General features: G+C 45.5%; 1 long non-coding RNA gene across 1 annotated transcript in view; it reads right to left on the bottom strand.

The window, feature by feature from the left end:
• Window positions 1-2,835: 2,835 nt before the first annotated feature.
• LOC137377888 (uncharacterized) overlaps window positions 2,836-27,740 on the bottom strand; it is a 40,626-nt gene continuing 15,721 nt past the window's right edge. Inside the window, exons 2-3 of the long non-coding RNA XR_010976505.1 lie at window positions 13,454-13,496; window positions 2,836-2,880 (exon numbers count right to left, since the gene is read on the bottom strand). This is a non-coding gene — a long non-coding RNA (uncharacterized lncRNA). The remainder of the gene's footprint in view (window positions 2,881-13,453; window positions 13,497-27,740) is intronic.

Raw genomic sequence — 27,740 nt, 5'->3', positions numbered from 1 at the left:
CTTTGTTCCACCATGCCTTCAGCTGTCTAGGCCCTAGGCTGTGGAATTCCCTCCCTAAATCCCTATCAATTCTGAAGCTATGCTTTTGTTTCTGTTCCTTAATCCCAGCATAAAAGCCCTGGTGAGGGAGCAGTCTAGTGCAAACAGCCTATGCACTTTGAATGGACTGCCCCTCCTACAGATGCAGAGCACCTCAAATCCTGTCTGGCATTTGGTGTGGGAGTGGGGACATGGGCGATCATGAAAATGAAAATGAGCAATATAATCCCTTGCCTTTGTTGTTTCCACCTGTATTTCTTCTTCATCTGCCAATATTTTTGGCCTCGCTATCTCCTTAAATGGAACTCCCAGGTCTCCTGCATTGTTAATGCAGTCTTCAAGGATCTCAGTTTTTTCTTTTATGACAATAAATAAATAAATTTCAACATTTCAATCTCCAAGAAACCCAAATCCATTTAAAATTTAAATACTGCCCCCATATCTGGGAAGACATTTCTATTGCACTCCTAGAAAAAGACAAGCTTATCATCTGATAGTTGATCTCTAAACTCACCTCTGGCCTCCAACCCCTTTCTCTCCAATGTGTCTTTTTTGTATTTCTGTATTTTATCAAAACATGATGGTCAATGCTCCTTTACACTTCCCTCGCTTGTTCAGTTATGTTCCTTCATATTACCCCAAATTTCCTGCCCAAATTATGCTTTCCTAAGAGCTCAAAACTCCTGGAATTCCTTATCTTACAAAGTCGTCCCTTTTTCCGATGATGGACAGAATTTACAAATTTAAGCCTGGTGCCATCTAACTACTACTTCTTGTTGTTTCACGAGTTGCAAAATCCCAGATTGTGGCCTCTCATGCCCTGTTAGCAAATTTAGGAAATGGTTTAATTTGCAACTGTCCATGAATTTTTACCTGGGATTCTAATATAATTGCAACTTTACCCTAACTTGTTCTCATTATATAGTCATGTTTTTCCTGCTCTTTCACTGATCTGAGATTTTCCCTTCAGCTGTTTTGCTAAACATACAGCCTCACTTAATGAAAAGACTTGCAGCTGCTTCGGAAACTTTGAAAATACTCTCAGAATCACCAATAACTTCTTGTAATTTGTGCTGTACAGTGCCAGTTTTTGATTTCTAACCAATATCTGTGAGTGTCTATATGCCATAGTTTCAGCCTGTGCTGTTTCTAGCCGATAATTAGACAATAAAACTCTATGGAACTGCTGTATCCTCTTTGCAGGGGTTTTAAAACTATTGCCACGGTAAACATCCTTTAATCTGTTTGTACATAACAGGATGTGGGATGTTTTCTACTACCTGTTGTCTGCCTTACATAACTCTATGTTGCAGTAATATTTCATAATAACACAGACAGGCCTCAAAGATAATTGTAAAACACTCATTTTAAAACATATATGTATAAAGAATCATTCTCAGTATGTTTATAATCTACACTGGACCTACAATTTATCTTGGCATTAAATGCAATTTAATTTTACTTCCTTCCAGCAGTGGTTCCACTGACCTCTGATACCCTTCAGCGATAAGACACTGCATTGTTTTCAGCTGTGAGTTTATTTTATCAATCTGTAAATTATTAATCTATGGACTGAGGCATCATAATGGTAGCACATGATTGAGTTTCATTGAACTGTGCTTAGTAGGTGTACATAAGCAGTTTCACATGACTTCTTAAGCATTATCACACAATTGTGAGGAGACAGCAAGCCCAGACCATACACTTATACACAGGAGAGAGTAATCCTAAACCATTGTCATGCTTCTCCTGGTACCTAGTTAGACAACAGCACTGGCAGAGGTTTAGGATCCCCTGGCTCCACTCTAGAAGACAAAAAGAACAGTTGGTGATTGCTAACATTAAAGGTGTGTGTGCACTACTTAACGTGGGACTGGCCAGGAAAGGCCCAGATTCCAGCACAGTCCGAGCTAAATTAGTTGACCTCAGTAAAGGTGGTGGAAGGGATGATGCAATTAGCCTCAGCAATCCTGGGGGTAAATAAACAATTAAGGTTTACTTATTTCTATCCAGAAAATCAAGCTGGAAGGTATGCAGGTTTAAAGGTGAAGACCAGTCTTCAGGTGAAGACAGGCTTAGCTTTACCCGAGATGATTCGAGTCTAATTGCCTGCTGACGTTCACTGTCAAGGCTGATATATGAAGAACCACCATTTGGGTAGGCATCGGAGGGTAGTTAGCTTCAAAGCTGGAGCTGGGTAAAAAATGGAACAAACCTAGCACAAAAGAAAAAGTTGTGGTTGTTGGAGGCCAATCATCTCAACCCGAGGATATTGCTGCAGGAGTTCCTCTGGGTCGTGTCCTAGGCCCAACCATCTTCAGCTGCTTCATCAATGACTTTCGCTCCATCATAAGGTCAGAAGTGGGGATGTTCGGTGATGATTGCACATTGTTCAGTACCATTCGTGCCTTCTCAGATACTGAAGCAGTCCGTGTCCACATGCAGAAAGACCTGGACAACATTCAGGTTTGGCTGATAAGTAGCACATAACATTCACACCACACAAGTGCCAGGCAATGATGATCTCCAACAAAAGAGAATCTAACCATATCCCCTTGACATTCAATAGCATTACCATCGTTAAATCCTGCCCACAAATCAGGAGTGTGATGGAATACTCTTCACTTGCCTGGATGAGTGCGGCTCCAACAACACTCAGGAAGCTCTTCACCATCCAGGACAAAGCAGCCCGCTTGATTGGCAACCCATCCATCAGCTTAAACATTCACTCCCTCCACCACTGACGTACAGTGGCAGCAGTGTGTACTATATAACAGATGCACTGCAGCAACTCACCACGCCTCCTTCGACAGCACCTTCTAAACCTGCAACCTCTTCCACCTAGAAGGACAAAGATAGCAGATGCGTGAGAACGTCACCAACTGTAAGTTCCCCACCAAGCCTCACACCATTCTGACTTGGAACTATATCACTGTTCCTTCACTGTCGCTGGATCAAAATCCTGGAACTCCCTCCCTAACAGCACTGTGAGTGTACCTGCCCCAGAAGGACTGCAGCGGTTCAAGAAGGCAGCTCACCATCACCTTCTCAAGGGCAATTAGGGATAGGCAACAAATGCTGGCCTTGCCAGTGATGCTCACATCCCATGAAACAAATCAAAAAAACCTCTATTAACAGGACCAAAGCTGAAAAGTGGTTAAGATTAACACACGGAGATAAATAATATGATCACACTACTGTATCAGCTTATTGCTCCTCAGACGCCTGTACCCCACATAATAATCTCACCAATCATGTGTGGCTAATTCAGTTAAGCATTTTTTATAATGCTTGTCTTATTGAGTGAATCCAGCTATGTGGGATAGAGATGCAGGCAGCTCCTGAGGAACAGCAGTCCTGTGCATGATGCTTAGGGAGTTGGATGGTGTTCGAGGCAGATTATCAACTATCAGCAGCTATTAAAGTGCTGCTGGCTGACTTAGTGGCTCAAGCAGTTTCTGGAGAGAAAAGCTTCCTCTGGAAACTAAGCAACAGGAGGTGCAACAATAATGGAAAAATTAGCTTCAGGCAGCTGTATCTCCATAACTAATACACAAAATTGTTCGTATAACCACTAGCAGTAATCAGAGACGTCTATCCAAAACAGATTTTGTTTATGTCACCTCGTCTACTCAAAACTGAACCTAAAAGTTCCTTAATGTCTAGCACTAGTTGTTTAATGTGTTAACATACTGGGGTTATCAAATCATGAAATAGGCAAATTCAATTACTCTGATCGCTAAACCATTAAAGCAGGAAAACAGTACCACCTAGACATTAACACTCCACCTTGCTAGCTGTGAAAACTTACTTCAAAGACATGTCTCTAACTCAAAAAGCTTCCCATAGTATTAAAATTACAACACTTCATACTTAATATATAGCTCTGTCTGGAGAGATGGGGCTGAACTTTCATTCCTGGGTTGGGAACCCTGCAGGATGCTATTTTCAAATGAAAAGTGCCTAATTCGCCCAGGGGCGAGTTTGGAGCCCAATTAGAGATGTCAGAAGCAGCCTGGAGGTGGGACCTGGAAACTGAGGGTGATTTCAAAAGGCAAACACCAGCCATATCTAGGCTTCGCATTGCCTGAAGATATGGAGCAGCAGGGAGCTCAGAGGGCCAGCACAGGCATGGGCATGTGTCCCCAGGTGGCGCCATGATTTTCTGATGCAGTATCCAGGCAATAGGTCACCAACTCCGTGAACACCAGCATGCATCCGAACTGACCTCACAGAATGTCCATAGTTCTCCCTAACATTGTCAGATCAAGTGTCCAGTCGCATCACTGAGACGGCAGCCACCCTCACATACAGGGCACTATTGAGAAGGAGACATCAATGAGGAGAACATCAGCTCACTTGTATGTCATGCTGGAAGCACTGAGGGAGGGTCGCTTACTCATGAATCATTCCCCCCTCATCCTGCAGGAGAAGCGAGCCCATAACACTGGGGAAATGGCCAGAATGGGTGTTGGTGTGGCTCAGCTCCATACTCTGATGCCAATGGAGGAGGTGGTGCTAGAGATCACCAGGGCTCCTATGAGTCAGTCAATGGGGAATATTGAGACAGGTGGCCATGAACAGCAGGGTAATTTGGTTGCTCTATCTTGAGATGACGGGCATGGAGGTGACTCCTGCCCAATACCTGCTGTGGATCTTTGACCACTGTTATCTAAGAGGATGGTTGTGCTGGGGCGATTGTTGAGTAGGAAGAGTTGCCAGTTGCAGAGACGGACCAGAGTGCACAAGCACAATCAGCACCGTCCTCCTCGACCGGGGGAGACTCACCGGAACCAGCGCCATCTCATCATACCTCAGCACCCTCCACCAGCACAGACACACTCACATCAGTTGGGCCACAGAGTAGCGTTGAAAGGGGAGCACTAGTGAACCTCGCATCACGTGTGAGCAGGAGGGGGAGGGTGAGGCAGAGTCAGCTTTGGGAAGTTCCTCTCGGAAGATGGAGGACAGACACAGTGATGCTTCGCTGGATGAGGATGCTGGGCCTCAGGTGTCACAGACAAGATGGGCCTTCCTTAAGAACCAAAAGCAGATAAGTTCCCTTTCGTCAGAATTTCCTGAGGGCTTGAGGTGCCATGGACAGGAAATGGAGGAGTCCATGCAGCACATGTGTTCTGTTATGACTCAGGGATTTGATTGCATGAGCTCCTTCATTGAGCAACCTTTTTATTTTTTTTTTTAGAGATACAGGCCCTTCGGCCCACCAAGTCTGTGCCGACCAACAACCATCCATTTATACTATCCCTACAGTAATCCCATATTCCCTACCACCTACCTACACAAGGGGCAATTTACAACGGCCAATTTATCTATCACCTGCAAGTCTTTGGCTGTGGGAGGAAACCGGAGCACCCGGCGAAAACCCACGTGGTCACAGGGAGAACTTGCAAACTCCGCACAAGCAGTACCCAGAATCAAACCCGGGTCCCTGGAGCTGTGAGGCTGCGGTGCTAACCACTGTGCCAAATGCAGCACCACTCTGAGTGGGTGCAGGAGCAGTGTGCTGATGTGCACAGAAGGAGTGAGACTCTCTGTAGCGTAGATCGCTCAGTGTCGCTGATGGCACTGAGATGCTTGGAGTGGATGATAGCTGCTTCCCAATCGATGGTCTCATCCAGTATCCAAGGACGCCAGGAAAGGGCTGAGAAAATCAAAGAGACAGCTGAAGGAGCCACCCCTCAGGGGGCACCGGCATCACCCTTCGGCCCCTCAACCCCTCCAATTAAAGAACCAAGGCAGCCCCTGCAATGACGCAGGTGTGGCAATCTGTGTAAGAGCCCCAACGGGCACCTCCAAGATGAGGACAGAAGCCAGGACATCTCAGCCACGACAGAGACTTGGGAGTAGGCTGCCTCTACTTCATCCTCCACCACAGGGAGAGCACACCATAGAAGTGGTAGAGAAATAAAGGCGCCACGCCTTTGATTTCACTTAATAAATCACCTGGGTGCTGTTCTCCACATTTGTATGCTGTTTTGTTTTCATTGCAGTATCACTTGTTTATGTTATTAATCTGCTATGTGTGTTATTGATGTTTCATGTTGAAAGAGGGATGGAGTTTTTTGGGGTGGACGTGGGGGTCGTGGGGCCCTGGAATTGCTGTATTTTCATGTTTTGTGATGTTGAAGGGTGTTGGAAACCTCATTCTCCATGGTCATGGCTGGCAATGGGGCTTCACAGATGTGAGTCTTTGAGGATGATAGCTCTCCAGCCTGGAAGGTGAATTCAGGTTTCTTCGGTCATTAGGGCTTGGAGGCCATCAGGTGAAACGCTGTTAAAGCAGCGTGGCCCTTCCAGCCATGACAGTCTGCAGTTCACCCTGAGGTCAGGGACAGCATGGCCAGGTGTCCTCCGCTGCCTGATCACTGGCCAGCTCTTGAGAAAACCCTACCTCTACCTCTTCATCCTCTACTTCCTCATCCCAGTCCTCCACTGAAGTGCAGTGGCATTCCAAGTCCTCCTCCTCATCCATCTCCAGGCCTCTTTTCAATGTCATGTTGTGCAGGGCGCAGCAGATGACTATTATACAGGACACACTGGCTGACTCGTATTGGAGGGCACCACCTGACCAGTCAAGGCAATGGAAGTGCATCTTCAAGAGGTCAATGGTCTGTCAATGCAGGTCCATGTTAGTAGATGGCTCTGGTTGTAGCGCCTCTCCCCATCTGTGTCTGGGTTTCAGACAGGCATCAGGAGCCACTTCTTTAGGGAATAACCCTTATCTCCCTGCAGCGACCCACAGAGTCTGGATGTGGGCCTGAAGAGTTGTGGCACCTGGGACTCTCACAGGATAAAGGAGTCATGACAGCTACGTGGGAATCGGGCATAGACCTGCAAGATTTGCTTCCTGTGATCACAGACCAGCTGGAAATTCAATGAGAGGTAGCCCTTTCTGTTCAGGAATCTGACTGGCTGGTGTGTCGGTGCCTTGATGACTATGTGGGTGCAATCGATGACCCAAGGCACCTGAGGGAATGGATCGATGGCAGCAAAGCCCAAAGCCTTATGTGCCTGCGCAGGCCCACCTGTGTCAAAATGGTTGTAGTTCCCCGCCTTCTGGAACATGGCGTAATGAGCTGCCAACTGCAAGATGCCACCTAGGTCCAGAGCTGATCCCTGGATCGACCCGGCTGCATAAAAATTCAGGGCGAAAATTCAGGTAGCTAAATTTGTAGATGGCACAAAGATAGGTAGGAAAGTAGGTTGTGAAGACATAAGGCGTTTGCAAAAGGGGAGGCGGTGGCGTAGTGGTATTGTTAATGAACTAGTAAACCAGAGACCCAGGGTATTACTCTGGGGACATGGGTTCAAATCCCACCAGAGCAGAAGGTGCAATTTGAATTCAATTCATAAAAAAAACTGGAATTAAAAAGCTATTGTCGATTGTCGACAGAGGCTAGGAATCCTGTGGCGAGTAACTCATCTCCTGACTCCCCAACGCCTGTCCACCATCTACAAGGCACATGTCAGGAATGTGATGGAATACTCTCCACTTGCCTGGATGGATGCAGCTCCAACAACACTCAAGAAGTTCGACATCATCCAGGACAAAGCAGCCTGCTTGATTGGCATCCCATCCTTCCACCACCGACGCACAATGGCAGCAGTGTGTACCATCTACAAGATGCACTGCAGCAACGCAGCAAGGCTCCTTAGACAGCACCTTCCAAACCCGCGACCTCTACCAACTAGAAGGACAAGGGCAGCAAGTGCATGGGAACACCACCACCTGCAAGTTCCCCTCCAAGGCACACACCATCCTGACTTGGAACCATATCACTGTTCCTTCACTTTCGCTGGGTCAAAATCCTGGAACTCCCTCCCTAACAACACAGTGGGTGTTACTACCTCACATGGACTGCAGCGGTTCAAGAAGGCAGCTCACCACCACTTACTCAAGGGCAATTAGGGATGGGCAATAAATGGTGGCCTCACCACCGACGCCCACATCCCATGAATGAATAAAAAAAAGTTCAATAGGTTGAGTGAGTGGGCAAAAATCTGGCAGATGGAGTATAATGTGGGAAAATGTGAAGTTGGTCACTTTGGTAGGAAGAATAAAAAAGCAGAGTATTACTTAAACAGAGAATGACTACAGAATTCCAAGGTGCAGAGGGATCTAGGTGTTCTAGCGCATGAGTCACAAAATGTTAGTATACAGGTACAGCAAGTAATAAAGTAGGCTAATGGAATGCTATCCTTTACTACGAGAGGAATTGAAAATCAAAGTAAGAATGTTATGCTTCAGTTATACAGGGGATTGGTGAGACCACATCTCGAATAGTGTGTGCAGTTTTGGTCTCTTTATTTAAGGAAGGATGTAAATGCATTGGATATGGTTCGGAGGAGTTTACAAGATTGATACCTGGAATGAGCTGATTGTCTTATGAGGAAAGGTTGGACAGACTGGGCTTTTCACTGGAGTTTATAAGAGCGAAGGGAGACTTGATTGAAGTATATAAGATCCCGAACGATCTTGACAAGGTGGATGTGGAAAGGATGTTTCCTCTTGTAGGTGAGTCCAGAACCAGGGGGCACTGTTTGAAAATTAGGGGTCGCTCTTTTAGAACAGAGATAAGGAGAATTTTTTTCTCTCAGAGGGTTGTGCGACTTTGGAATTCTCTGCCTCAGAAGGTGGTGGAGGCGGGATCATTGAATATTTTAAGGAGGAGGTAGATAGATTCTTGTTAGGCAAGGGAATCAAAGATTATCGGGGGTATATGGGAGTGTGGAATTCGAGTCAGAAACAGATCAGCCATGATCTTATTGAATGGCAGAGCAGGCTTGAGGGACCGAATGGTCTACTTCTGCTCCTAATTCGTATGATTGTATGGACGGTAACCTTGATGACTGCAGGTAGGGGGCTGCCATGGGGGCCATAAGGCCTCAGATTATTGTGCATCAGAGTAGAAATATCCAAGACCGCCTGGATAGGTGCAGCCTCCTCTGGCACTAGCACTCTATCATTTGCAGCTAGCTGACTCTTGGGCATACAGCCAATGTCTAGGATAGTGCCTTGTTCCCTTTGCACCCCCTTCCCCAACCCCCCCACGCCCCCCCCCACCCACCCTCCTCCCAACCCCGCTGTGCTCCTCTGGGCTCCTCTTGTCCAAGAGGTTGCATCTGCTGAAGTTCATCCTGGCTGCTCTGTCCAATGTCAGAATAGCCTGTTCCCATTTGACCTCCCTCAGCTGGCACACATTTGCTCATGAGGCCTTTCATAAGAACAGATGAAATAGGAGCAGGAGTAGGCCATTTGGCCCCTTGAGTCTGCTCCACCTTTCAATAAAATCATAGCTGTTCTTATTGAGGTCTTAACTCCACTTTCCTGCCTGACCCCCATAACCCTTGACTCCCCTGTAAATCAAAAATCTGTCTCGCTCAGCCTTGAATATATTCAATGACCCAGCCTCCACTGCTCTCCGGGGTAGAGAATTCCAGGAATTAATGATCCTCTGAGAGAAGAAACTCCTCCGCATCTTTGTCTTAAATCGGAGACCCCTTATTTTGAAACTATGCCCCCTAGTTCCAGATTTGCCCACAAGGGGCAACATCATCTCAGCATTTACCCTGACAAGCTCCCTCAGAATCTTATATGTTTCAATAAGATCACCTCTCAATCTTCTAAACTCCAACAACGATCGGCCCAACCTGCTCAACCTATCCTCATAAGAACAAAGAACAAAGAAAATTACAGCACAGGAACAGGCCCTTCGGCCCTCCAAGCCTGCGCCGATCCAGATCCTCTATCTATACCTGTCGCCTATTTTCTAAGGGTCTCCATCTCTTTGCTTCCTGCCCATTCATGTATCTGTCTAGATACATCTTAAAAGACGCTTTCGTGCCCGCGTCTACCACCTCCGCTGGCAACGCGTTCCAGGCACCCACCACCCTCTGTGTGAAGAACTTTCCACGCATATCCCCCCTAAACTTTTCCCCTCTCACTTTGAACTCGTGACCCCTAGTAATTGAATCCCCACTCTGGGAAAAAGCTTCTTGCTATCCAACCTGTCTATACCTCTCATGATTTTGTACACCTCAATCAGGTGCCCCCTCAACGTCCATCTTTCTAATGAAAATAATCCTAATCTACTCAACCTCTCTTCATAGCTAGCACCCTCCATACCAGGCAACATCCTGGTGAACCTCCTCTGCACCCTCTCCAAAGCATCGACATCCTTTTGGTAATGTGGCGACCAGAACTGCACGCAGTATTCCAAATGTGGCTGAACCAAAGTCTTATACAACTGTAACATGACCTGCCAACTCTTGTACTCAATACCCCGTCTGATGAAGGAAAGCATGCCGTATGCCTTCTTGAACACTCTATTGACCTGCATTGCCACCTTCAGGGAACAATGGACCTGAACACCCAAATCTCTCTGTACATCAGTTTTCCCCAGGACTTTTCCATTTATTGTATAATTCACTCTTGAATTGGATCTTCCAAAATGCATCACCTCGCATTTGCCCGGATTGAACTCCATCTGCCATTTCTCTGCCCAACTCTCCAATCTATCTATATTCTGCTGTATTCTCTGACAGTCCCCTTCACTATCTGCTACTCCACCAATCTTAGTGTCGTCTGCAAACTTGCTAATCAGACCACCTATACTTTCCTCCAAATCATTTATGTATATCACAAACAACAGTGGTCCCAGCACGGATCCCTGTGGAACACCACTGGTCACACGTCTCCATTTTGAGAAACTCCCTTCCACTGCTACTCTCTGTCTCCTGTTGCCCAGCCAGTTCTTTATCCATCTAGCTAGTACATCCTGGACCCCATGCGACTTCACTTTCTCCATCAACCTAACATGGGGAACCTTATCAAACGCCATACTGAAGTCCATGTATATGACATCTACAGCCCTTCCCTCATCAATCAACTTTGTCACTTCCTCAAAGAATTCTATTAAGTTGGTAAGACATGACCTTCCCTGCACAAAACCATGTTGCCTATCACTGATAAGCCCATTTTCTTCCAAATGGGAATAGATCCTATCCCTCAGTATCTTCTCCAGCAGCTTCCCTACCACTGACGTCAGGCTCACTGGTCTATAATTACCTGGATTATCCCTGCTACCCTTCTTAAACAAGGGGACAACATTAGCAATTCTCCAGTCCTCCGGGACCTCACCGTGTTTAAGGATGCTGCAAAGATATCTGTTAAGGCCCCAGCTATTTCCTCTCTCGCTTCCCTCAGTAACCTGGGATAGATCCCATCCGGACCTGGGGACTTGTCCACCTTAATGCCTTTTAGAATACCCAACACTTCCTCCCTCCTTATGCCGACTTGACCTAGAGTAATCAAACATCTATCCCTAACCTCAACATCCATCATGTCCCTCTCCTCGGTGAATACCGATGCAAAGTACTTGTTTAGAATCTCACCCATTTTCTCTGACTCCACGCATAATTTTCCTCCTTTGTCCTTGAGTGGGCCAATCCTTTCTCTAGTTACCCTCTTGCTCCTTATATATGAATAAAAGGCTTTGGGATTTTCCTTAACCCTGTTTGCTAAAGATATTTCATGACCCCTTTTAGCCCTCTTAATTCCTCGTTTCAGATTGGTCCTACATTCCCGATATTCTTTCAAAGCTGCGTCTTTCTTCAGCCGCCTAGACCTTATGTATGCTTCTTTTTTCCTCTTAGCTAGTCTCACAATTTCTCCTGTCATCCATGGTTCCCTAATCTTGCCATTTCTACCCCTCATTTTCACAGGAACATGTCTCTCCTGCACGCTAATCAACCTCTCTTTAAAAGCCTCCCACATATCAAATGTGGATTTATCTTCAAACAGCTGCTCCCAATCTCCATTCCCCAGCTCCTGCCGAATTTTGGTATAGTTGGCCTTCCCCCAATTTAGCGCTCTTCCTTGAGGACCACTCTCGTCTTTGTCCATGAGTATTCTAAAACTTACGGAATTGTGATCACTATTCCCAAAGTAGTCCCCTACTGAAACTTCAACCATCTGGCCGGGCTCATTCCCCAACACCAGGTCCAGTATGGCCCCTTCCCGAGTTGGACTATTTACATACTGCTCTAGAAAACCCTCCTGGATGCTCCTTACAAATTCTGCTCCATATAGACCTCTAACACTAAGTGAATCCCAGTCAATGTTGGGAAAATTAAAATCTCCTATCACCACCACCCTGTTGCTCCTACATCTTTCCATAATCTGTTGACATATTTGTACCTCTATCTCACACTCTCTGTTGGGAGGCCTGTAGTACAGCCCCAACATTGTTACCGCACCCTTCCTATTTCTGAGTTCTGCCCATATTGCCTCACTGCTCGAGTCCTCCATAGTGCCCTCCTTCAGCACAGCTGTGATATCCTCTTTGACCAGTAATGCAACTCCGCCACCCCTTTTACCTCCCTCTCTATCCCGCCTGAAGCATCGATATCCTGGGATATTTAGTTGCCAATCATGCCCTTCCCTCAACCAAGTCTCAGTAATAGCAATAACATCATACAACCAGGTACTAATCCAAGCCCTAAGTTCATCTGCCTTACCTACTACACTTCTTGCATTAAAACAAATGCACCTCAGACCACCAGTCCCTTTGCGTTCATCATCTGCTCCCTGTCTACTCTTCCCCTTAGTCACGCTGACTTCATTATCTAGTTCCTTACAGGCTTTAGTTACTACCTCCTTCCTGTCCACTGACCTCCTCATTTGGTTCCCATCCCCCGCCACATTAGTTTAAACCCTCCCCAACAGCGTTAGCAAAAGCACCCCCAAGGACATTGGTTCCAGTCCGGCCCAGGTGTAGACCGTCCAATTTGTAATAGTCCCACCTCCCCCAGAACCGGTCCCAATGTCCCAAAAATCTGAACCCCTCCCTCCTGCACCATCTCTCAAACCACGCATTCATCCTGACTATTCTTTCATTTCTACTCTGACTAGCACGTGGCACTGGTAGCAATCCTGAGATTACTACCTCTGAGGTCCTACTTTTTAACTTGGCTCCTAACTCCCTAAATTCTGCTTGTAGGACCTCATCCCGCTTTTTACCTATATCATTGGTGCCTATGTGCACAACGACAACTGACTGTTCACCCTCCCCCTTCAGAATGTTCTGCAGCCGATCTGAGACATCCCTGACCCGTGCACCTGGGAGGCAACATACCATTCGGGAGTCTCGTTTTCGACCAGAGAACCGCCTATCTACTCCCCTTACAATCGAATCCCCTATGACTATTGCCCTTCCACTCTTTTTCCCGCCCTTCTGAACAGTAGAGCCAGCCATGGTGCCATGAACCTGGCTACTGCTGCCTTCCCCTGGTGAGCCATCTCCCTCAACAGTATCCAAAACTGTATACTTGTTTTGGAGGGAGATGACCGCAGGGGACACCTGCGCTGCCCAAATATATAGGATTTACTTACCCAGCTGCCACCTCGCTCTCCCTGTCGCCGCTGCTAAAAGAAACTGCCGAAACAAAAAGGTAAGTTTATATAAGTTGTAAACTCACTTATCCAGCTGCCACCTCGCTCTCCCTCTTCATCCCAGGAATCAACCTAGTGAACTTTCTCTGAACTGCCTCCAAGATAAGTATATCCCTCAGTAAATAAGGAGTCCAAAACTGTATGCAGTACTCTAGCTGCAGTCTCACCAACACCCTCTACAGTTGTAACAAGATTTCCCTGCTTTTGTACTCCATTCTCCTTGCAATAAAGGCCAACATTCCATTTGCTTTCCTAATTACTTGCTGTACCTGCATACTAACTTTTTGTGATTCATAGGACACCCAGTTCCCTCTGTACCACAGCATTCTGCAGTGTCTCTTCATTTAAATAATATTCTGCTTTTATTCTTGCCGCCACATTTTCCTACATCATACTCCATCTCCCACTCACTTACCCTATCTATAACCCTTTGCAGACTCTTTGTGTTCTCTTCACAACTCTTCCTGCAACCCCAGCTGCCCAGGTGATGCCAGGGGCCTCACATATCTCTCCAGATTCCTACCAGTCACCAGTGCCGAACGCATGTCTTTCAGGTCCAACAATGGCTACTCTCTGTCACTTTTTAAGCAGGTGAGCTTTATTCTGGGCTTCTACACTATGTTAGACAGCCCTTTCAATAGCCCTCCTGGCCCTCCACAGTGTTCATGACTTCTACACACTGCCGTGCTGTTTTCCCCATGCCCTCCTAGTGAAACTTGCAAACTGCTCCTGACAAGCCTTTCAATGAGCTCCTCAATGAGCTCAGCTCCCAATTAACTGGAGGCATTCATACTTCTTTTCCCCTCCCTTTCGGCATCCCTTTAAAAATGCCAATTTTCAAATCGTACATGCACTTACTCCCGCACCCACCACCATTTCAAATTTCAGCCCCTGTACTCTATAGATTTGAAACTATCATCCACATGTAAATAAACATCATAAAGCTCTATGAAAGAGTATGTCACACCAAAAACCTGTTGCTTGTCAAGTCATGTAAAAAATACATTCAAAAAAATCATATTTCAATCCCTTGCGGATTGATTCAATCTTTCTTGCTTTCTAAGTAATTTAGTTTATATACTTGCCAGTGTTTCACTGCTTCTGAATATTATAATACCCATAAATATAAATGATTGCTAGTTTTATAAGTGTATTGGTATGAGGAAGTTAAAGAGGAAATATGAAATGAAAATATCAATGAATAGAAAAAGAAACAGCACTCTATTGTCACATAAGTAACAAAGGAGAATTAGGATAGGCATAGGACCACAAAGGGATGAGCAACATAAAAACATAGGAGATTATATTGAAATGGCATGGATAATGAATAGATACTTTGCCTTAGTTTTCAATGAAGAGGCTAACAAAGAGGAAATTATAACAGTAGATGTCAAGAGGCTTATTGCAATAGTTAAGAAAGAAGGTACGCGGCAATCCAGTCACACTTAAGGAGCACAAACCCAGGTCCAGATGGATTTCACTCACAAATACTTAATGAAGCAAGGAGAACATTGCAGAAGAGCTAGAAGCCATATATAAAAAGGTACAAAACTGAATGAAGTAGAGGAGCAAAGAGCTCTCAGTATATAGATACATAAATCACTAATACTAGCAATGCAATTTAATAAGACAGTAAAGAGTGCAAACAAAGTACTGGGGTTTCTTTCCATGAGAATAGAATGCAAAAGAAGGGAGGTGATGTTAAATTTCTATAGAACTTTGGTTACACCACGCTTAGAGTACTGTGTGCAGTTCCAGTCATCATATTCGAAAAAGGATATTGAAGCACTGGAGAAAGTCAGAAAAGATTTATAAGGATGTCACATGAGCAGGCTGGACCTCCTTTCTCTGGAAAAGAGAAGACGAAGAAAATACCTGACAGAGGTCATTAAAATTATGAATGGGGTTCATAATAGAGCTATGTGGAGAAACAGTTTTGATTTGTGGATAAGTTTAGAAACATAGATACATAGAAACAGAAAATAGGAGCAGGAGTAGGCCATTCGGCCCTTTGGGCCTGCTTCGCCATTAAAAAAAAGATCATGGCTGTTCGTCTAATTCAGTACCCTGTTCCCACTTTCTCCCCATATCCCTTGATCCCTTTGGCATTAAGAAACATATCTATCTCCTTCTTGAATATATTGAATGAATTGGCCTCCACTGCCTTCTGCGATAGAGAATTCCACAGGTTCACCGCCCTCTGAGTGAAGAAATTTCTCCTCATCTCGGTTCTAAATGACATACACTGTATCCTGAGAATGTGACCCCTGGTTCTGGACTCCCCAGCCATCGGGAACATCATCCCTGCATCTAGCCTGTCAATTCCTGTTCAAATTTTATAGGTTTCTATGAGATCCCCTCTCATTCTTCTAAAGTCTAGTGAATATAGGCCTAGTCGATCCAATCTCTCCTCATATGTCAATCCTGCCATCCCAGGAATCAGCCTAGTAAATCTTCTTTGTACTCCTTCCATGGCAAGAACATCTTTCCTCGGATAAGGAGACCAAAACTGCACACAATACTCCAGACCTTGGTGGGCTCGCCAAGGCCCTGTATAACAGCAGTAAGTCATCCTTGCTCCTGTACTCAAATCCTCTTGCAATGAAGGCCAACATACCATTTGCCTTCCTAACTGCTTGCTGCACCTGAATGCTTGCTTTCAGTGACTGGTGTACAAGGACACCAAGGTCTCATTGCACCTCCCTCTTTCCCAATCTATCACCATTCAAATAATGATATGCCTTTCTGTTTTTACCACCAAAGTGGATAACCTCACATTTATCCACATTACACTACATTTGCCATGCATTTGCCCACTCACCCAACTTGTCCAAATCACATTGGAGCCTTTTTGCATCCTCCTCACAGCTCACAATCGCCAACCACCACCACCCCACCCACCCCCCCACACCCCCCCCAGCTTTGTGTCGTCTGCAAACGTGGAGATGTTATATTTAGTTCCCTCATCCAAGTCATTAATATATATTGTGAATAGCTGGGGCCCAAGCACTGATCCCTGCGGTACCCCACTAGTCACAGCCTGCCACCCAGAAAAAGACCCATTTATTCCTCCTCTCTGTTTCTTGTCTGTCAACCAATTCTCAATCCAAGCCAGTATACTACCCCCAATCCCACGTCCTTTAATTTTGCACACTAACCTCTTATGTGGGACCTTATCAAAAGCCTTCTGAAAATCCAAATACACCACATCCACTGATCTATTATCTATTCTACTAGTTACATCCTCAAAAATCTAGAGTAGATTTGGGAAGTATGATTTCCCTTTCGTAAGCCCATGCTGACTTTGCACAATCCTGTTTATGCTTTCCAGGTGTTCTGGTGCAAATCACATCCTTTATAATAGACTCTAGCATTTTCCCCACTACTGATGTACGGCTAACTCATCTGTAGTTCCCTGTTTTTTCTCTCCCTCCTTTTTTAAATGGTGGGGTTACATTTGCCACCCTCCAATCTGTAGGAACTGCTCCAGCGTCTATAGAATTTTGGAAGATGACCACCAATGCATTCACTATTTCCAGGGCCACTTCCTTTAGTACTCTGTGATGTAGATTATCAGGCACAAGGGATTTGTCAGCGTTTAACCCCATTAATTTCCCTAGCACTTTTTTCTTACTAATACTGATTTCCTTCAGTTCCTCCCTCTCATTAAACCCTTGGTTCCCTAACATCTCTGGGAGGTAATTTGTATCCTCGTTTGTGAAGACAGAACCAAAGTATGTGTTTAATTGCTCTGCCATTTCTTTGTTCCCCATTATAATTTCCCCCATGTCTGACTGTAAGGGCATAACATTTGTCTTCACTAATCTTTTTCTCTTCACATATTTATAGAAGTTTTTAGAGTCAATTTTTATGTTCCCGCAAGTTTACTCTCATAATCTATTTTCCCCTGCTTAATCAACCTCTTTGTCCTCCTTTGCTGAATTCTAAACTGCTACCAATCCTCAGACTTGCTGCTTTTTCTGGCAATTTAAATGCCTCCTCTTTGGATCTAATACTATTCCTAATTTCTTTTGTAAGCCACGGTTGTGCCACCTTTCTGGTTTTATTTTTGCACCCCCCAGACAGGAATGAATAATTGTTGTAATTCATCACACGTTATTTAAATATTATTCATTACCTATCCACCGTCAACCCTTTTAGTAAATTTCCCCAATCTGCCATAGCCAACTCACGCCTCATACCTTCGTAGTTTCCTTTATTTAGATTCAGGGCCCTAGTTTCGGATTTAACTACTTCACTTTCCATCTCAATGAAGAATTCTATCATGTTATGGTTGCTCCTCCCCAAGGGACCCCACACAATAAGATTGTTAATTAATCCTTTCTCATTGCACAATAGCCTGTTCTCTAGTTGGTTCCTCAGCGTATTGGTCTAAACAAAATCACGTACATACTCCAGGAAATCCTCCTCCACAGTATTATTGCTAATTTGGTTTGACCAATCTATACGTAGATTAAAGTCACCCATGATTACAGTTGTACCCTTATTGCATACGTCTCTAATTTCCTGTTTAATGCCATCCCTTGCATCTCCACTACTGTTTGGGGGCCTATAGACAACCCCCACCAACGTTTTCTGTCCCTTGGTGTTTCTTAGCTCCACCCATACAGATTGCACATCATGATTTTCTGAGCCTATATCCTTCCTCACCATTGCATCGATTTCCTCCTTTCCCTTTTTGCCTGTCCTTCCTAAATATTGAATACCCCTACATGTTCAGTTCCCATCCTTGGTCACCTTGCAGCCATGTCTCTGTAATCACTACGATATCATAACCGTTTATATCTATTTGCGCTGTTAAATCATCCACCTTATTACAAATGCTCCGCACATTAAGACACAATGCCTTTAGACTTGTCTTTTTAACATTGTTAATCATCTTACCTTTATTTTGCACTACAGCCCCATTTGTTTCTCACCCTTGTTTTCTCTGCCTTCCACTTTTGCTTCTTACTTTTCTGTCTTTCATTTCTATCTTTGTTTCCCTCTCCTCTGTCTCCCTGCTCAGATTCCCATCCCCCTGCCATTCTAGCTTAAACCCTCCCCGACAGCTCTAGCAAACATCCTCCGAGGAAATTGCTCCCGGTCCTGCCCAGATGCAACCCGTCCAGCTTGTACTGGTCCCACCTTCCCCAGAACTGGTCCCAATGTCCCAGGAATCTGAATCCCTCCCCCCCTACACCATTTCTCCAGCCACGTATTCATCTGATATATCCTGCTGTTTCTGCTCTCGCGAGCACGTGGCACTGGTACTAATCCTGAGATCCTACTTTTCAATTTATGTCTTAACTCCCTATATTCAGCTTGTAGGACCTCATCTCTTTTTTTTTATCTATGTCGTTGGTACCGATATGTACCACAACAACTGGCTGCTCATCCTCCCCCCCCCCCCCCCGCCCACCCGCCCCTCAGAATGCCCTGCAGCCACTCAGAAACATCATTGACCCTAGCACCAGGGAGGCAACACACCATCCTGGAGTCTCTTTTACGAACAAGGATGTTTAAATATAAGATAGTCATTAGCAGATCAAATAAAGAATTTAGGAGGAAATTTATGCAGAGAGTGGTAAGAATGTGGAACTCACTGCCACATGGAGTGGTTAAAGCAGATACAAGATGTATTTAAGGAGAGGCTTGATGCATAGGTGAGGGAGAAGGGAATAAAGGGCAGTCTGGGAAGAGGTCAATAGACTGGAAAGAGGCTTTTATGGGGTAGAAACACCAACATAGACCAGTTGAGCCAAATGGCCGGTTTCTGTATTGTGGTCTCTATTTCCCACTTTCAGACAAGACAGAGAATGGGTGAACAACCCAATTGGCCTTCAATGCATTTTGTAAGCAATTGCTATTCCTATGGCAGCTATCCCAATCACAGTATGTATAAGGGTGCAGGTTTTGCTTCTGTAGTGGACTTGTTCTGCTTCTAGGAATTTACCTTGGAAGAAAGCGCAGATCGTAACATCATAAACTATTCAATTTCTTTCATAGTTCATGAACATTTCAATTGAATTTCTGCTTGTAGTCACTGGCTGAGAAGATTTCCTCTTTGCAGTAGTGAAGTTGTCAATGTTATCTTTATAATTGGATTTTTACAGTTTTGCATCCAAGAGGAAAACTTTTCCCTAACCCTTTCCCCTTGTTATCCATTATGTGAGATGTACCTCACAACCTGGAATGTGTTGAACACATGGAATTCAGCAGGTGCCCAATTTTGTATAGTTCCAGCAAGTCAGCTGAATTTGCCAGCCAGTGAGTCTTGCATTAAATATTTTTAAGTGATTTATACAACATTAATAATGTTTGTTTCTTTGTCAACAAGATTAAATATAGTTAACATATAAGAACCAATGCTCCACCCCAATTACATGCCATTGACATTTTGTGTCCTGAAAAAGATTTGTCAACAAATTCCACAATATTTCTGGAATTTCCTGACATCTGCTGAAGGCATGAAGCCAGGAAACCTGATGACTAATATATGCCACAAACAAAATCTGGAGATTAGCTGAATGACTGTTTCCATGTTTTATTATCACAGTAGGGATGCAGAGGGATTTGGGTGTCCTAGTGCATGAATCGCAAAAGGTTAGTATGCAGGTGCAGCACGTAATTAGGAAAGCTAATAGAATGTGATTGTTTATTGCGAGGGGAATTGAATACAAAAGTAGGGAGGTTATGCCTCAGTTAGACGGGGCATTGGTGAGACCACATCTGGAGTGCGTTGGAGGCAGCACAGAGAAGGTTTACTAAACTAATACCTAGAATGGGCGAGCTGTCTTACGAGGAAAGATTGGACAGGCTAGACTTGTATCTGCTGGAATTTAGAAGAGGCGACTTGATTAAAACATATAAGATCCGGAGGGGTCTTGACAGGCTGGATGTGGAAAGGATGTTTCCCCTTGTGGGAGAATCCAAAACCAGGGGTCACTGTTTAAAAATAAGGGGTCGCCCATTTAAGACAGAGATAAGGAGAATTTTTTTCTCTCAGAGGGTAGTGAGTCTTTGGAATTCTCTTCCTCAAAAGGCAGTGGTAGATAGATTTCTGATAAGCAAGAGGGTGAAAGGTTATCAGGTTTAGGTGTAAATATGGAGTAATCAATTCAGCCATGAACTTATTGAATGACGGAGCAGGCTCGAGGGGCCGAGTGGCCTACTCCTGCTCCTAATTCGTATGTTTGTAGTAGAAGGACAAGAAGTCAATTTTTTTCTCAGTAAATTGTATTGACTAGTTTATTGATATTATTTGTATTACAAGTTCAGTCATGCTGACAAATTAATAATTATTAAACCAAGTTCAGCCTAATTACATAATTTAAATAATTTGTGTTAAAAAAGAAAATTAATGGATAAACTGGACAAAGGGAGGCTTTTCACTGTGCAATTATACTAATTGAATCTGCAGTTAACAATAAATGAGAAAGAACATTATCTACCTACAATCATGATCAGATCAGAGCTCACACATGAATAATAATCATATGGGGGAGCTACCAGAGGGAAAACACCACAGGCTGAACTTTCACCCTGGAAACAGAAAACAGGAGCCAGGTTTGTTTTTGGACCAGAAACCCAACTCCTGTGGGAAACTGATTTAAGGTTCAGATTTTCACATGGGGAAGGCCTTAATTGGTATGGAGACAGTTTTCCTGTCCACTTAGAGTTAGAGGGTGAGAATGTAGGTGGGTCAGATGAAGCGTGGGACTGATTTAAACTCCCTACAGCAGTCATTCCTGAGGCTGCTGGTTATCCTGAGGGAGAGATATGGGGTTTGTGCCAAAACTTTCCACTGCACAAGAGGGATGCGGGATGTCACAGGACAGCCAGAGGCCTGGCACCTCCACCCATTGGGGATTGGAGTAAAGATCTGAGGGAGCCTGGATTGGCGCAGGATAAAAGAGTCATGGCAGCTGCCACGAAAGCGAACGTACACATGGAGGAAGGTCTTGTTGTGGTCAAAGACCAGTTGGACATTGAGGGAGTGGAAAAGCTCTTCCACGTAATAAATCGAAGTGAGCAGTTTCTCGGTGCCATGATGGCCTCATGGGTGCAGTCAATGATGCCCTGCACCTGGTGGAATCCAACAATGGAGGCAAAACCTAATGCCCTTTGTCACTACGAGGACCTGGCCATCATCAAATGAATGTGCTGTCCAGCTCTGCCTAAGGGGGCATCATTGACTAGCAAGATGCAATGGTGTGCAGCTTTTTGCCAGATGCAACAAAGGTTCGCAGCTGAGCCTTGGAAGGAGCCAGAAGTAATGATGTTCAAGGCCACAATGACTTTGACGGTTACTCGCAGGGCATGGCGACCAATGCTGCGAGGTGCGAGATCTCCGGTGACGAGGCACAGCTGTCTGTGATCATCTGCCTGGAGAGTCACAGTCTCCTGCCACACTGGCTCTCAGTCATCTCTAGGTAGCTCTGTCTTCGGTAGTATATCCTGTGGTGAGGGTATGGCCTCCGTTGCCTTCCGGCCCCTCTTTCCTCTCCCATGCCATCCTAGTACCTGGGGTTCTGCCCTTCCTGCAGAAGGTTTTGCCCTTCATCGCCACTCGGCCCAAAATCTGACAATTGTGCCCCCAATGCCAATTGCAGCCTTCCTTTAAGACAGGTGGTTGCCCTATTGTGATAGACAGTCTTGCCCCCTGCTGATCTGCCCCCACAACGCCAGGGGGTTGACGACCTCTTTCGGTGCCCGAGCACTGAGTGCTCTTTCTCCCTGCCACCTGCACAGTGCCAAAGGCACCTACTTAAGTGCCGAGTCCCCCTTTGCCTTGTTGACCCTTTTAAGGGGCCAGGGTGATGCCCTGGGGCAGCCTTGACTTGCTCCCTACGCTGTATGATGACAGGTTCTAAAACCCGTTTGTCACTTTAAATATTCCACCCTCCCCCTTCAACAAGCTCGCAATGAGCTTTTTAACTAATTCAACTGCCTTCAATAGGGAGGAGAGTGGGATTCCTATCCCACCTTCCCTCCACCCTGATGATTATTGTTGGCACCAGGATCCGTGCCTTGAAATTGACAGCCGCCACAGGCCGGTATTTTCGGTCCCCCCACCCCCAATATCCGTTCCTGACTGCGGTGGGCCACGGCAATTCAGCCCCACCTGTCAAACCAACTCCAGAGAGGGACTCACTGTCTTCAGCAAAGGAAGGGAGGTTCATAAGTCCAGATGTTTCTAGTGAGGAATGACACATCTTTCTTTAATTTTGCTCACAGAATCAACCTTTATTGTTGCATTCAGATCAAAAATTGAGTCTCATGATCATTTCTGCCTTGAAGAATTGAACAATCACAAAAGAATATTAACTTTTACATGCTTTTATTTAAACAGTGAATGTTGATAAAAATCAGCACTGAGCCTGATGTAGGCAGCATGAGGAAGCTGTAGCATAATCAGTAGATATATTAGGACTATCTCCCTGTGTGTTAATCCTAAAACCATTCTAACTGTGGTAGAAAATGCTGCTTTTAGGACTAGGAGTCTTTTTGACAGAATTACTGCCACACTAAGGGTTTAATTTAAGGATTAGTGCTGTTGGATTTAAAATATAATTAAGCCAATTAAAGAGGAAGAACTTATTTAATAAAGCAGATTTTCAGATTTTAAGGTTATTAACTTTACCAGCAGTGTAAGTTCAATTGTAACAAGATTTGTATTGCTCAGTATGAAGAATTTCCACAAAATTGTCCGTTGGCAAATCTAAATGTAATTCTAATTTAGAGCGTTAGCCCTGCAATATTTTACATCGTTTGCCCATTGCAACTAAAGAAAATAAAATCCCAATTGTACTTCTAAATAAAAGTGGAACATTATGCAATAGGAAAGAGAACTGATGAAAATTTCCCAATTGAAATAACTGAATTTAAAGCACAAGTGACCCTGGAACTTATAGGCTGAATTTTCCAAGCGTGTGAGAGGTGAGTCAGGAGACAGGATGATGTCTGGTAAAATAATGACTGAGGCCTCAGAACTGAAGTCCGATGCCTTGATATCAGTTCCGGATTTCCCAAAGGATGCTGGCAGAAGGAACCGCCGCTTTGACGTGGCGGCAAAGTAATTAAGCCTGTTAATCAGGCAATTGACTAAAATTTTACAGGGTAAATGGAATTTTGTAAGGTGCACCCGAGGATCAAGGGGCAAGTTATATGGAGATGGTGAGGGGGGGTGGTGTGGGAGATCAAGGCTGGCTGCAGATGGCAGTAGTGAGAGCCTTGTACTGAGGGGAAGGTGAGACAGTGTGGGCACTGCCATTGACACCCGGGAGGTCAGAAATAAATTTGGGTGTCAGGAGTTGGCTGGCACAGTGTTAACCTTCAAGTGGCACACCAGGGACTGTAGGAAGGTTAGAGGGGTGGGGAGCATGGAGGGGATGGTATCGATTTCATGTGCTGCAGTGCCTTTCAGCATTCCCTTTGAGGGACCCAGAGTGCCCTTGAAGGTCAAGTAAGTTCTGGCTCCAGGTGGCAGCCCTTGTGAATCCTAGCATGGCTTAGGGGAGAGGGTGGAATAGTGGGGGAATTGGCACTGTCAGGAGAAGAGGAAAAGTCGCTAGAACTGTAGTGACATACTGCCAGAGTGCCATCTGGGAGCTGGCACTTGTGTGGGCAAAGCAGGGGTGGTAAGAGCCCCTGGAGACTGATTGAGCCGATGGCATGTAGGTTCATTCACTCAGGTTTCAGTTTCTCCAGTGAGGAGGGGGCAAAGAGGAAGAGAGCTACAGCCACAGTAGAGGGGCAGCAGCCTCAGGGGGTGGTGGGGGGGGGGGGGGGGGTAACGGAGGTGCACGGAGGGACACACACCCAGCTTCCTGTGCAAATAAGAGGTTACCCACCACAGAGGGTCTACCGTCCGAAGCTCAGCTACTTTCAAATGTTGGATGATCAATGTCACTGAAGAAAAACAAGAAATGCTGGAAATACTCAGGTCTGGCAGCATCTGTGGAAAGAGAAGCAGAGGTAACATTTTGGGTCAGGTGACCCTTCTTCAGAACTGACAAATATTATAAATGTCAAAGGTTATAAGCAAGTGAGGCAGGGGTGGGGCAAGAGATAACAAAGGATAAGGGGTAGATTGGACAATGCCACATAGCTGACCAAAAGGTCATGGAGCAAAGGCAAACAATATGTTAATGGTGTGTTGAAAGACAAAGCATTTGTACAGATAGGGTGTTAACGGACTGAAGATTGAACAACAGCAAGTACAAACATGAAAAAAAAAACAGTGGGTAAGCAAACTGAACAAACTAAGATGAAATGAAATAAGCATTAAAAAAAATTGTAAAAAATGTAAATATGAAAAAACTAAAAATAAAAGTAAAATGGGGGGCCAGTCATGCTCTGAAATTATTGAACTCAATGTTCAGTCCAGCAGGCTGTAGTGTGCCTAATCGGTAAATGAGATGCTGTTCCTCAAGCTTGCGTTGATGTTCACTGGAACACTGCAGCAAGCCCAGGATAGAGATATGGGCATGAGAGCAGGGGGGTGGCAAGTGTTGAAATGGCAAGCAACCGGAAGCTCAGGTTCCTGCTTGCTGACTGAGCGGAGGTGTTCCGCAAAGCGGTCACCCAGTCTGCGTTTGGTCTCCCCAATGTAGAGGAGACCACATTGTGAGCAGCGAATACAGTATACTACATTGAAAGAAGTACAAGTAAATTGCTGCTTCACCTGAAAAGAGTGTTTGGGGCCTGGGATAGTGAGGAGAGAGGAGGTAAATGGGCAGGTATTACACCTCTTGCGATTGCAGGGGAAGGTGCCATGTGACGGGGAAAATGTGGTGGGGGTAATGGAGGAGCGGACCAGGGTCTCGCGGAGGGAATGATCCCTTCGGAATGCTGACAGGGGAAGGGAGGGGAAGATGCGTTTGGTAGTGGCATCACACTGGAGGTGGCGGAGGATATGAAGGCTGATGGGGTGGAAAGTGAGGACAAGGGGAACCCTGTCACAGTTCTGGGAGGGAACTGAGGCACTCCGTTCTCCCAGGTCTAACCCCGACATGGTCATCAAACTGCAGACAAGGGTGGTGCTGTTGTTGTATGGCGTACCGACCTCTACATTGCAGAAGCTCAACGCCAACTCAGACACTTCTTCCTACCTCCCTCTGGACCATAACCCCACCACCGAACATCAAGCCACTGTCCAAAGGACTATCACTGACCTCATCTCCTCTGGAGATCTTCCCTCTACAGCTTTCAACCTCATAGTCCCGCAACCCCGGACAGCCCGCTTCTACCTCCTTCCCAAAATCCACAAACGGGACTGTCCCGGCAGACCCATTGTGTCAGCCTGCTCCTGCCCCACTGAACTTATTTCTTCCTATCTTGACTATCTTTTCTCCGCTGGCCCACTCTCTTCCCACCTACATCCGTGACTCTTCTGACGCCCTACGTCATTTTGACAATTTCCAGTTTCCTGGTCCCAACCGCCTCCTCTTCACTATGGGCATCTAATCTCTCTACACCTCCGTCCCCCACCAGGATGGTTTGAGGGCTCTCTGCTTCTTTCTTGAACAGAGGCCCAACCAGTCCCCATCCACCACCACCCTCCTCCGCCTAGCTGAACTTGTTCGCACATTGAACAACTTATCCTTCAACTCCACTCACTTCCTTCAAGTAAAAGATGTTGCTATGGGTACCCGCATGGGTCCTAGTTATGCCTGTCTTTTTGTGGGATATGTCGAGCATTCTTTGTTCCAGTCCTACTCAGGCCCCCTCCCCCAACTCTTTTCACAGTACATTGATGACTGTTTATGTGCAGTTTCCTGCTCCCGCCCTGAACTGGAAAACTTTGTCAACTTTGCTTCCAATTTCCACCCTTCTCACCTTTACATGGTCCATCACTGACACTTCCCTTCCTCGACTTCTCTGTCTCCATCTCTGGGGATAGGTTGTCTACTAATATCCATTATAAGCCCACCGACTCCCACAGCTACCTTGACTACGCTTTTTCACACCCTACCTCCTGTAAGGACTCCATTCCATTCTCCCACTTTCTCCGTCTCCAACGCATCTGCTCTGATGATGCTACTTTCCATAACGGTGCTTCTGATATGACCTCCTTTTTCCGCAACCGAGGATTTCCCCCCAGTTGTTGACAGGGCCCTGAACCGTGTCTGGCCCATTTCCCGCACCTCTACCCTCACCCCTTCCTCCCAGAACTGTGATAGGGTTCCGCTTGTTCTCATTTTCCACCCCATCAGCCTCCATATCCAAAGGATAATCCTCCGCCATTTCCACCACCTCCAGCGTGATGCCACTACCCAACGCATCTTCCCCTCCCTTCCCCTGTCAGCATTCCGAAGGGATCATTCCCTCCATGACACCCTGGTCCACTCCTCCATTACCCCCACCACATTTCCCCGTCCCATGGCACCTTCCCCTGCAATCGCAAGAGGTGTAATACCTGCCCATTTACCTCCTCTCTCCTCACTAGCCCAGGTCCCAAACACTCCTTTCAATGTAGTATACTGTATTCGCTGCTCACAATGTGGTCTCCTCTACATTGGGGAGACCAAACGCAGACTGGGTGACCGCTTTGCGGAACACCTCCGCTCAGTCCGCAAGCAGGAGCCTGAGCTTCCGGTTGCTTGCCATTTCAACACTTCCCCCGCCCCTGCTCTCATGCTCCCATCTCTGTCCTGGGCTTGCTGCAGTGTTCCAGTGAACATCAACGCAAGCTTGAGGAACAGCATCTCATTTACCGATTAGGCACACTACAGCCTGCTGGACTGAACATTGAGTTCAATAATTTCAGAGCATGACTGGCCCCCCATTTTACTTTTATTTTTAGTTTTTTCATATTTACATTTTTTTTTAATGTTTATTTCATTTCAGTTTGTTCAGTTTGCTTAGCCACTGGTTTTTTCTTCATGTTTGTACTTGCTGTTGTTCAATCTTCAGTCCGTTAACACCCTATCTGTACAAATGCTTTGTCTTTCAACACACCATTAACATATTGTTTGCCTTTGCTCCATGACCTTTTGGTCAGCTATGTGGCATTGTCCAATCTACCCCTTATCCTTTGTTATCTCTTGCCCCACCCCCGCCTCACTTGCTTATAACCTTTGACATTTATAATATTTGCCAGTTCCAAAGAAGGATCACTGACCCAAAACGTTAACTCTGCTTCTCTTTCCACAGATGCTGCCAGACCTGAGTATTTCCAGCATTTCTTATTATTTCAGATTTCCAGCATCCGTAGTATTTT

The sequence above is a fragment of the Heterodontus francisci genome, chromosome 15 (genome assembly GCF_036365525.1).
Source record: "Heterodontus francisci isolate sHetFra1 chromosome 15, sHetFra1.hap1, whole genome shotgun sequence".
Classification (NCBI taxonomy): domain Eukaryota; kingdom Metazoa; phylum Chordata; class Chondrichthyes; order Heterodontiformes; family Heterodontidae; genus Heterodontus; species Heterodontus francisci.
Note: the sequence above shows the minus strand (reverse complement) of the source record. Positions and strands in the feature narration are given on the sequence as shown.